At 45.8% G+C, this 12,819-nt stretch overlaps 1 non-coding gene across 1 annotated transcript; it reads left to right on the top strand.

Moving 5' to 3' along the window:
* The first annotated feature begins 12,475 nt into the window (after positions 1 to 12,475).
* TRNAY-GUA (transfer RNA tyrosine (anticodon GUA)) lies at positions 12,476 to 12,547 on the top strand. Its single transcript has one exon. It is a non-coding gene; the product is annotated as a tRNA-Tyr (tRNA).
* Positions 12,548 to 12,819: the final 272 nt, after the last annotated feature.

Genomic DNA, 12,819 nt, shown 5'->3' with positions numbered 1-12,819 from the left:
GTTTCTCCAAGGCATGTGGGATCTTAGTTTCCCAACGGGGGATTGAACCCACATCTGCTGGACTGAAAGGCAGATTCTTAACCACCGGACAGCCAGGGAAGTCCCTCATTTGCTTGTTTTACTGAAATAAAACACTGCAGGTAAAATTGGGAGCCCCTTGTTTCCCTTCTCAGTGCTGTCCCTTTCAGCTCCCCTGAGAGGTGACTGTTGTCACAGATTTAGATGCATTGGTGCCATGATTTCATAATTTATCCTGCGTGCTTCCCTGAGCAACAGGCAGCATCGCAGAATGTGTTTAGAAATCCTACGATTCTACTGTTGACAATGTTTTGAACTTGCTTTTCTGCTCAACCTTCTGTACTTTTGAGATCTGTAAATACAGATGTGCATGGGCCTGGTTGTATTTTATTTTACCTGGTAGAGTAAATATGTTAACTGATTGGGTGTCTCTATTTCTGCTCTTCGGAATCTTTGCCCTGATTTCATGCCTGAAGGGGACAGTAAAGGAAACAGACTATATACCAGGATATGGCACTGAATATGTACCAGTTAACTCTCCTTCAGGCATTACCTTTCTGCTTTTTCACTGCCCTGATTTTTTTTTGTTTGTTTCTAGAGCAGTTTTAGGTTCTAAGCAAAACTGAGAGGAAGGCACACAGATCTCTTTTATACCCCCTGCCCCCACACGTACACGTCTTCCCACAATATCACAACCCACAGCAGAAGGTACATGTGTTACAAATGATGAGCATACATTAACATACATCATCACCCACAGTCCATAGTTGGTGCAGTTTATTCTTGCTGTTATGGGTTCTATGAATTTCAACAATGTATAATGACATGTATCCAACATGTTAGCATCACACAGCATAGATTTTACTACTCTAAAAATCCTCTGTGCTCTTCCTATTCATCCTTCCCTCCCCCTAACCTCTGGCAACCACTTATCCTTTTACTGTCTCCATAGTTTTGCCTTTTTCAGAATGTTTTATATGTAGCTGGAATCATACAATACATGGCCTTTTCAGAGTGGCTTCTTTCACATAGTAACATGCGTTTAACTTTCCACCGGGTCTATTTATGGCTTGACAGCTTATTTCTTTTTCGTACTGAATAGTATTCCATTGCCTGGATGTAGCTCAGCTTGACCATTAACCCATTGAAGGGTATCAGTTGCTTTCAACTTTTGGCGATTATGAGTAAAGCTGCTATAAACATCCATGTGCAGGTTTTAGTGCAGAGATGTTTCCAACTCATTTGGGAAAATACCAAGGATCGTGATGGCTGGATTATATGATAAGAATATATTTAGTTTGTAAGAAATTGCCAAACTGTCATCCAATGCTCTGATTTTTAAACATAGCCACTTTTCCTCTGGTTTATATTGTGGAAAGTTATCTCAGATTGTTTTGGAAGGAGGCAAGGAAGAAACTGTAGAAAGAAATGGCAACCCACTCCAATAATCTTGCCTGAAAAATCCCATGGATGGAGGAGCCTGGCAGGTACAGTCTATGGGGTTGCAAAGAGTCGGACAGGACTGAGTGACTTCACTTTCACTTTCAAGGAAGAAACACAAGCAGGCAAGCACCTAAACACACGACTAGTTCCTGTCTGGGCTTGACAGGTGGGGACTCAGACTGCCGAGAGACAGGAACTAAAGAGAAGGTGAGCGTGCATCCCTCGAGCGGTCTCCTAGAGGGTGTCTATCTGTGCCCTGAGGATACAGAGAAGCAAGCATGCTCTGAGTTACCCACTGTAGACAGGAGTGTTCCATCCATTGTCCATCAGCTGCTCTGTGCCCCCAAATCCCAGCCTCCACTTATACCATCAGCAGACTCAGTCGGCAGCCTGCTGGCCAGGAGGATGCCTTGCTTTACATGTTCCTGGTAAGGACGCCCTGGGTTTGTCTTAATTTTGGATATCATCTCTTGAACTCAAAGCCTCAAGGGCACTGGCTGACTCCTTCAGTTGAAGGGAATTCTGCTCCCTAGGACTATCCCAGACCTTCCGTCCCTGTCGCTTTCCAAGCCCTGCAAGTCAACCCCCTGGAACAAGTCAAGGGCTCCCGGAAAGTGGCCCTGCAGCATCCGCTGGTTCCAGGCCATCCGGATGTCCTCTCTCCTGGCAGCTTGCTCTCACAACACCCCGCTCTTTCTTGAGTCCCATCTCTACTTTTGCCCAAAGCCTTATTCTCAAATGACTATCCTAGGACATGGTCATGTTCTGCCCCCTGGGCCGCTATGCGGATATCCTTCTGTGCTGCTTGCTGCCACCCTAACTGTTCACTCGTCCCCTCACCAGAGGGCACTCTCCTGGGCATCTCGCTGCTAGTTGACCAGCATCTCAAGGCAGAGGCCATAGCTGTCTCATTGGAAGGTAATGCATGCATCTAGAAAAATGGTGCCGATGAACCAATGTGCAGGGCAGGAACTGAGACACAGATGTAGAGAATGGACTTGTGGACACAGTAAGGGGAAGAAGAGGGTGGGATGAATTAAGAGAAGAGCATGGATGTATATATATTATAGTGTGTAAAACAGAGAGCTAGTGGGAAGTTGCTCTATGGCACAAGAAGCACAGCCTGGTGCTCTGTGATGACCTAGAAGGGTGGGATGGGAGGATGGGAAGGAGGTTCAGGAGGGAGGCGATGCCTGGACACTTAGGGCTGGTTCACCTTGTATGGCAGAAACCAACACAGCATTGTGAAATCCTCCAGTGAAAAACAAAACATTAAAAAAAATACAAAAAGAGAAAAAGATAAAGTGGTGCATTGAAATTATGGCAGAATATAAATATTCAGCCTGCTTAATAGAAAACAAAACAAAATGATCTTTTCTGTGCTAGAAGGGTGGTATGTAATTATCCCATGCCTTATAACATAATCAGGAAGTTAAGCTCTCTCTGTCTTGGAAGGAAGAGGAGCCAATATTTCAGTTGCTGTGGTCTTAAAAGACAGTGAAAAAGCAAGATTTTCTTAAAGGGGGTAGGCGGCAGTGGTGGTGTGGTAAGGCTGGTGTGGAAGAGTGAAGGAGGTTGAGAGAGGCCTGTTCAGAACTTGTGGCCAGAATTGTTGGAGATGGACCCTCAGAGATGGACCCTCGGAGCCTGGATGCTGGTCTCAGGAAGTAGCCCAGGGATGGAGAGGCAGATGGACCCTTGGAGATGGACCCTCGGAGATGGACCCTCGGAGTCTGGATGCTGGTCTCAGGAAGTAGCCCAGGGATGGAGAGGCAGATGGACCGGAGATGGACCCTCGGAGATGGACCCTCAGAGTCTGGATGCTGGTCTCAGGAAGTAGCCCAGGGATGGAGAGGCAGATGGACCCTCGGAGATGGACCCTCGGAGATGGACCCTCGGAACCCAGATGCTGGTCTCAGGAAGTAGCCCAGGGATGGAGAGGCAGATGGACCGGAGATGGACCCTCGGAGATGGACCCTTGGAGATGGACCCTCGGAGCCCGGATGCTGGTCTCAGGAAGTTGTCCAGGGATGAAGCGGCAGTGAAGGGGCCCAGTGCAGGCCCGGGTGAGGGGCTTTGTGTCTGGCCAGGTGCCTCTGCTGCCCACAGCCCTTCTACCTCATCTTCAAGCCATGTCCCCCAGAGCTGCTCTAGGGGTGTGAAACCAGGCTGGATCCATCTGATTACCTAGTCGGTCCCTCGCGAAACCCGAGGCATCCTGCCTCGGCCAGGGCACATGCATACATGCTAAATTGAGCAAGCCCAGGCGCCCTGATATAGGGCACCGCCATGCCCTCCCACCACCCACGACATGTCCAAGCCCAGTGTTCTGCTGCTGGGCCTAGCTCATCCTCACGTGGGCAAGCGGAGGCCTCAGGGGGCTCACCCCCTTGCTCAACTGGGGTCACGCTGCCAACCGCATGCACCTGGGATGTGAGCTAAGGTTCTGATTCCCAGGGAAGTGTAAGGACCAGAGGTCAAGGGCAACTTCTTGGTCATTTCTTAGGATGCTCTGGGCCTTTCCCTTAGCATCGTTTTCATCCATGCTCTGGATGAAGCTGAATCTGGAGAACCAACACAAGAGATCTGCAATTCTGCTTTAAGCAAGGAACTAAAAGCTACTTTTATTAAGTTGTGTGAAGATGTTTGAAATTGTAAGATTAAGTAAAATATCGGGGGTCACTGTGAGCCAGCTGTCGTTTTAGGTACATTATAGCCCTTACTGATTTAATCCTTGAAATCGCTTAATGAGACAGGTGTGGAGAGAGGACCGGAGTGTTATGGGTTCCTTCCTTAAAGAGCGATGCCTCCGGACACATGGCTGTGGCTCAGGATGCCAGGAAACGGTGTTTCTTTGGCACAGCGGTAACTATTTCCAAGTAGAGTCTTTCTCAGAAGCTGGAGACAATTGACATGTTCTGCACACAGTCAGGGAGTGTTTCTGACCCTGCTGGGAGAATTTCCTCCCTCTGTATTAGTCTCTTGTTTGAGACTTTAGGGGAACAGAGTAAGACATAACCATGGAAACTAACAGGCAATTAACTCCAGCCCTGCTTGCTGATCTGGGTTAGAATTGCCCTGCTGGAAGCTCTTTTTGCACTTTCCTATCAAAGCCTGAGCGAGGCGGAAGTCATTGCACAGGGTCTGCACTCAGGCCCTGGCCAGTCAGCAAGTACAGTGGGAGAAACAACTGCTCTGGTCAGGAGCCCTGGGCACCAGTCCCAGCCCCACTGTCTGACCTGTGTGATCTTGGGAAAGTCACTCTCCACCAGTCCATCTGAGCTCCAGCGTGGAAGTGGGATGACAATTTATGGCTGCCCTGGATTCTCGTGAGAATCATGAGTTAAAGTTTGTGCAGCATGTTTTGTAAATAACGTGTAAGTGTCAAGAGTTATTGCCCTTACTTTTTAAAAAAAGATTCTTTTTTGACAGGGATCATATTTAAAGCCTTTTTTGAGTTTGTTACAATATTACTTCAGTTTTGGTTTTTTGACTGAGAGGCTTGTGGGATCTTGGCTTCCTGACCAGAGATCGAACCTGTATCCCCTGCCATTGCAAGGCAGATACTTAAGCACTGGACCACCTGGGAAGTCTCACCATTATAATCGTTTTAGATGTATGGTTTGGGAACATTGCATGCATGCTAAGTCACTTTAGTTGTGTACGACTCTTTGTGACCCCCACCATGGACTGTAGCCCGCCGGGCTCCTCTGTCCATGGGTTCTCCAAGCAAGAATACTGGAGTGGGTTGCCATTCCCTTCTCCAGGGGATCTTCTCAACCCAGGGATCGAACCCTGGTCTCTTACATCTCCTGCATTGGCAAGCATGTTCTTTATTACTAGCCCCACTTGGGAAGCCCTAAGGGTCACTGAAAGAAAGTGAAACTGAAAGTCGCTCAGTCGTCTTTGTTAGTTCCATATTCCTAATTTTCCCTCCTTTCCTTCCTTTTTAAGTCTGAATAATTTTCCATGGTATGTATATACCATGTTTATCCATTTATCTGATAATGGACACTGTGATTGCTTCTGCCTTTTGGCTGCTGTGAACAACGTTGCTATGAATGTGGACTTACAAATATCTGTTCAAGTCCTGGATTTCCATTCTTTGGAGTTTAATCTCATTTGCTGAATCAGTTGGTGATTCTGTGATTAACTTTTTGAGAAATTGCTTTGCCACTTTCCATAGCAGCTGCCCCGTTTTACATTTCCGTCACAAGGATTCAAGTTATCCGTAACCTCCTAAACTTCTGTTATCTTCTGGCTTTCCCCCATTCATCGTAGCCATCGTAATGAGTGTGAAGTGGTCCCTCCTTGTGGTTTTAATTCACAGTTCCTTGATGACTAATAGTGTTGAGCCTCTTCTCATGTGCTTATTGGCCATTTGTGTATCTTCTATGGAGAAATGTCTTTGCCCAAGTTCTCTGCCCTTCCTCTTCTTTAAAAAATGTTTTCTTACAGGTGCTTTTTACCAGTTCTTCCTTTATCTTAAGTCTGTTTATTATTGTGCTCTTTAACTTTTTTGTCCTCCTCTTTCAATCATTTTCCTTTGGGGGTACATGATGCTTATTTGACCATTTTTTATTTCAGGATGGTTGTCCTTCTCAGGGCTTCCCTGGTAGCTCAGTTGGTAAAGGATCCGCCTGCAATGACGGAGACCTGGGTTTGATCCTTGGGTTGGGAAGATCCCCTAGAGAAGGGAATGGCTACCCACTCCAGTATTCCTGCCTGGAGAATTCCACGGACTGTATAGTCCTTCTCAGGAGTGTGGCTCCTGTGGCCTGTGGGTTCAGGACCCCATAGCAATGTCAAGGCCAGGTCTGCATCAATCGCACAGCCTAAAGGCAGGGGAGGGTTTGAACTGGAGGGATCAGGTTTTGCCATCCCAAAGTTGCCATGTTGACATAAGAATTATTTTGAGCTGAAAGCATTTGAGTTCCTGAAATTCCTTATCTGCCTGAAAGAACTTGATTGTCATAAATCCCTTCCCGAGAGCAACTGGAATTTTTTTTTCTTAGAGACTACCCCCAGCCAGACGTTGTCGAAAATCATTGTATATCCATCTAGTCCCCTGCAGGCCCATTTATCTTTCCAAAAAGTCATTTCCTTCTCCCAACATGTCCTTTTGCCCCCATCCCTTTCCCCAGCTAAGTTAGATATATAGACCCCAAAATTTTAACCCCACTTTGAATTACTCACTTCCAGGTACTCCCATGTGTGTGCATGATATTAACACACAAGCTAATACTCTTCCATTGATTTTCCTCTTTGTTAATCTGCCCGGTTCAAAGGCCCAGACAGAGCGCCTAGGAGGAGAGAGGGAGACAGAATTCTCTCTGTCCTATAGAGCCCGGGGTGTCGAGGTCCAGGTCCCATGAGCTTCTCTCCCTGATGCCCTGGTCAGGGTTGTATCTGACTCTCAGTAGCTTTGGGAAGAGCCTGTCTCCCCAGATTCCTCACTTGGGAATGCTTGGGGGTGATGCCTAAGACTGGGGATCTGTCCTCTCCTGATTTTCTCCTGTCTTCACCCCAACAAAGGTCATGCAGGGTTCTGCTTCTTTCTCAGAGACCAGGAGCAGGGCCTGGCCTGATGGGCCCTCAGTGATTATTCCAAGGGTCACAGAACAGCAGCCAGAGCAGAAGGTAAAAGTGCCCCAACTATTGTACCAAGTGCAACCAAGTACCTCTCATTGCCAGCTCTGGGGACTTCCAGCACCCCAGTGCCAGCCCCTCTCCCACCAGTAAGAACAGAAAATCTGCCCCATACCCAGCCTGGACCACACCTACTGCCCACCCTAGCATGACTCTGTGCTACTTCTCTATCTTCATTAACTTTATTTTTTATCTTTTAATATTTATTTGGCTGCGCTATGTCTTAGTTTTGGCATGTGGGATCTTTTAGCTACGGCATGCAAACTCTTAGCTGTAGCACGTGGGATCTAGTTCCCTGACCAGGGATCCAACCTGGGGGCCCCCTGCATTGGGAGTGTGGAGTCTTAGCCACTGAACCCCCAGGGAAGTCCCTGTCTTCATTAACTTTATCTTTCCAGGGGTCTCCAGCCCACACAATTGCACGATTGTTCTTAGAGAAATTTTTAGAAAGACTATTGATTTTTCAATGGAAAACATCAGGAGCCAGCTTGTGCCCTAAAATCCTTTGAATTCTTTGCCCCAGAATCCTCATCTCATTTCTACCACCCCTGGACTGTTGAGTCATGGTCCCTGCCTTATCCTAGTCAAGTTTTTCCCATTCGGAAGGCTCACTTTAAATCAGCTTCCAATGCTCTGTAAGGTTTGGTAACGTCCTCCCGCCTCTTGAGACACTGCCGACCATTGGAAGGTGATGTTCCCTTTGCTGCAGTGGTGAGAAAAATCATGGTCATCTTCTCAGCATGTTTTGTGTGGAGGATGTTTGAGGGGCAGCTTTGACAGTGGGCATCACTTAAGTTGATCTTTGATTTTCTAAATCTTTTTGATCTCACTGTTCTTGTTGTTTGTTCCTCTGATCTTTCTCTAGCTCTGTAGATTCTCCAGGTTAATTTTAGGGGAGGGAGTGCCAGGCACTGACAGTTTGCCATCCTGACATGACTTTCCTTCCTGCATCAAATCGCTTGCGTCAAAGGGAATTCACGCTGTTACTGGCAGATTTGTCCAGGACAGCGGGCCAGTGTCTGGCATTGTACCCTGACAGTTTCTGGGCTTTTTAAGTCAAAACCCCCACTTCTGTTTTGTGTTTTCCCATGTCTGACCCCGAAATCTAACTGATTATGATTCGAATTTCAGTTTCAATCTGGAGGGAAATTTGTGAATCACATAACTAAAACATGATGGTGATCCAATAATGGGTTAATAATGCCAGCTTATGGATGTGAGAGTTGGACATAAAGAAAGCTGAACGCCGAAGAATTGATGCTTTTGAACTGTGGTGTTGGAGAAGACTCTTGAGAGTCCCTTGGACTGCAAGGAGATCCAACCAGTCCATCCTAAAGGAGATCAGTCCTGAGTGTTCACTGGAAGGACTGATGCTGAAGCTGAAACTTCAATACTTTGGCCACCTGAAGCGAAGAGCTGACTCATTGGAAAAGACTCATGCTGGGAAAGATTGAAGGCAGGAGGAGAAGGGGATGACAGAGGATGAGATGGTTGGATAGCATCACTGACTCAATGGACATGAATTTGGGTAAACTTCGGGAGTTGGAGATGGACAGGGAGGCCTGGCGTGCTGCAGTTCATGGGGTTGAAAAGAGTTGGACATGACTGAGCAACTGAACTGAACTAATGCCAGCTTAATTATTCCTTCTCTTTGTGACTATTTTAAAAGTATGACGTCTGTAGGCAGTGAATAATTATATACCGGTAGATGTTTCAGAGGTTTAAAACTGTCTTATTTTCTAATTTTAGGTATCTGGTTAGTGTAATGGGCATTTTTATTCCTATGCAGTTAGCAAGTCAAGTATTTACACAAATTAAATATGGTATTGAAGTCATGGCTGTTTCAGCTTATAGTTACTGACTATGATAGCCCTGGGGCTTCCCTCGTAGCTCAGTTGGTAAAGAATCTGCCTGCAATGCAGGAGACCAGGGTTCAATTCCTGGGTTGGGAAGATCCCCTGGAGAAAGAAATGGCAACCCACTCCAGTATTCTTGCCTGGAGAATCCATGGACAGAGGAGCCTGGCGGGCTACAGTCTGTGGAGTCACAAGAGTCGGACATGACTTAGTGACTAAAACACCACCACACAACAGCACTGGCCATTCCACTCCTGCTCAGGCTCCGTCTTAGCTCACTTGGACCTGACACTGGAGAAAAGACAAGGTCACATTTGGTATTTGGAGCCAGGCATACCCAAGTTCACGACCTGGCTGTGTCCCCCAGTAGGCTTGATACAAATCAAGGGTATGACCTTCCTGATCCTGGGTTTCCTTGACTGTGATGAAATTATTTGTATCTGATAGGGATTTCAGCAGGATCTTTGCTATTATTGTTTGGCTATTGCTGCTTTGGGAGATGAGATGATTCACTGGAGAGTGGGGACAAATATCAGCACTTCCATTTATATTTACTTTTCATCCTGTTTGAACATTCTATTTTCAGTTTACTTGTTACAGTGTGCAGAATGTGGTGCGTGCGTGCTAAGTCACTTCAGTCATGCCTGACTCTTTGTGACTCTATGGACTGTAGTCCCCTAGGCTCCTCTGTCCATGGGGATTCTCTGGGCAAGAATACTAGAGTGGGTTACCATGCCCCCCTCCAGGGGATCTTCCCGACCCAGGGAATCTTTCTGACCCAGGGATCAAATCTGGCCCTTTTTTTTTTTCCATTTATTTTTATTCGTTGGAGGCTAGTTACTTTAAAATATTGTAGTGGTTTTTGCCATACATTGACATGATTCAGCCATGGATTTACATGTGTTCCCCATCCCGATTCCCCCTCCCACCTCCCTCTCCATCCCATCCCTCTGGGTCTTCCCAGTGTACCAGCCCTGAGCACCCGTCTCATGCATCCAACCTGGGCTGGTGATCTGTTTCACCCTTGATAGTATACTTGTTTCAATGCTGTTCTCTCTGAACATCCCACCCTTGCCTTCTCCCACAGAGTCTAAAAGACTGTTCTGTACATCTGTGTCTCTTTTTCTGTTTTGCATATAGGGTTATCGTTACCATCTTTTTAAATTCCATATATATGTGTTAGTATACTGTATTGGTCTTTATCTTTCTGGCTTACTTCACTCTGTATAATGGGCTCCAGTTTCATCCATCTCATTAGAACTGATTCAAATGATTTTTTTTAATGGCTGAGTAACATTCCATAGTGTATATGTACCACAGCTTCCTTATCCATTTGTCTGCTGATGGGCATCTAGGTTGCTTCCAGGTCCTAGCAATTATAAACAGTGCTGTGATGAACATTGGAAACCCAGCCCTTTTATGTCTCCTGCATTGGCAGGCGGGTTCTTTACCACTCGTGCCAGTGGGGAAGCTCCACATAATGTGGTGATTTAGTCGTCTTCACTTCAGTTCAGTTCAGTTGTGTCTAACTCTTTGCGACCCCATGAACCACAGTGCGCCAGGCCTCCCTGTCAATCACCAACACCCAGAGTTTACCCAAACCCATGTCCATTGAGTCAGTGATGCCATCCAACCATCTCATCCTCTGTCATCCCCTTCTCCTGCCCTCAATCTTTCCCAGCATCACGGTTTTCCAATGAGTCAGCTCTTCGTATCAGGTGGAGTATTGGAGTTTCAGCTTCAGCATCAGTCCTTCCAGTGAACACTCAGGACCGATCTCCTTTAGGATGGACTGCTTGGATTTCCTTGCTGTCCAAGGGACTCTCAAGAGTCTTCTCCAACACCATAGTTCAAAAACATCAATTAAAAAAAAAAAGTCTGTTCTGTACATCTGTGTCTCTTTTTCTGTTTTGCATATAGGGTTATTGGGGCTGGTGCACTGGGAAGACCCAGAGGGATCGGGTGGAGGGGGATCGGGATGGGGAATACATGTAAATCCATGGCTGATTCATGTCAATGTATGGCAAAAACCACTACAATATTGTAAAGTAATTAGCCTCCAACTAATAAAAATAAATGGGAAAAAAAAAGCATTAACTCTTCTGCGCTCAGCTTTCTTTATAGTCCAACTCTCACATCCATACATGACCACTGGAAAAACCATAGCCTTGACAGGATGGACCTTTGTTGACAAAGTAATGTCTCTGCTTTTTAATATGCTGTGTAGGTTGGTCATAACTTTCCTTCCAAGGAGTAAGCGCCTTTTAATTTCATGGCTGCAGTCACCATCTGCAGTGATTTTGGAGCCCCCCAAAATAAAATCAGCCACTGTTTCCACTGTCTCCCCATCTATTTGCCATGTACTTATCAGTTTATAAAAGATAAATGTGCATTTATTGAAGATGCATAGTCTAAATATTTTACTGATGGACCACACATTAAAAAAATTGGGTGATCACTGCTCTGGACTGTCTGATCTCTCTGGTCATCCTGTTTTGAGTCGCAGATTAGTACTCAGAAATCCTTTCTTATTGTCCCAATCAGCCCTTCAAGAGTGTAGGTGTCAGCAGTTGGGCGATCAGGAGGTTGAGCTTCTGGGTCTGAGGAGGTGAAAGCTGGTCCACTTTCCCACACAAATGCATAGCCCTACTGACCAGCCTGACACCCTCAGCGAGATTTCCAACGTTATTTCAGGTCTCTGGTTCTAGTTCTGGCTGCACCTAGACCTGACTTAGCCACTTCTTGATCCTTTCTCTATAACCGATAGGGAAAGCTGATAAAAAATTCAGTTTGAATGTAGAAAGTTTGAAAAATACATTTAGAAAATTTGATGTAACATATATCAAGATATAGAAAGCTGCATCTAACAAATAGATGGTATTATATCCTTTTAGTCTTTTAAAAAAAGCTTTATACTATGGAAAATTTCTAAAATGTACAGCAATGGAAAGAATAGCTTAACAAGTGCTCATGTGCATATCACCAGCTTCAACAAGTTATCTACTCATGGCCAATCCTATTTCATCCGTCCCTACCCACTCTCCTATTTTGGATTATTAAAAAAATTTAAAAAAAAATCTTTTGGCCACATCTCTGGAATAGATGGGGAAACAATGGAAACAGTGACAGACTTTATTTTTTGGGGCTCCAAAATCACTGCTGATGGTGACTGCAGCCATGAAATTAAAAGATGCTTGCTCCTTGGAAGAAAAGTTACGACCAACCTACACAGCATATTAAAAAGCAGGGACATTACTTTGCCAACAAAGGTCCGTCTAGTCTAAGATATGGTTTTTCCAGTGGTCATGTATGGATGTGAGAGTTGGACTATAAAGAAACCTGAGCACCGAAGAACTGATGCTTTTGAACTATGGTGTTGGAAAAGACTCTTGACAGCAAAGAGATGCAACCAGTGAATCCTAAAGGAAATCAGTCCTGAATATTCATTGGAAGGACTGATGTTGAAGCTGAAACTCCAATGCTTTGGCCTCCTGATGCTAAGAACTGATTCCCTGGTGGCTTAGATGGTAAAGCGTCTGCCTGTAAAGCAGGAGACCCTGGTTCAATCCCTGGGTGGGGAAGATCCCCTGGAGAAGGAAATGGCAACCCACTCCAGTCCTCTTGCCTGGAAAATTCCAAGGATGGAGAAGCCTGGTGGGCTACAGTCCATGGGGTCACAGAGAGTCGGACACGACTGAGCGACTTCACTTTCTTTCTTTTCTTTTGATGGTGGGAAAGATTGAAGACAGGAGGAGAAGGGGACGACAGAGGATGCGATGGTTGGATGGTATCACCGACTCTATGGACATGAGTTTGAGTAAGCTCCAGGAGTTGGTGATGGACAGGGAAGCCT

Source organism: Odocoileus virginianus, chromosome 2, assembly GCF_023699985.2.
Source record: "Odocoileus virginianus isolate 20LAN1187 ecotype Illinois chromosome 2, Ovbor_1.2, whole genome shotgun sequence".
NCBI classification, from domain to species: domain Eukaryota; kingdom Metazoa; phylum Chordata; class Mammalia; order Artiodactyla; family Cervidae; genus Odocoileus; species Odocoileus virginianus.
Note: the sequence above shows the minus strand (reverse complement) of the source record. Positions and strands in the feature narration are given on the sequence as shown.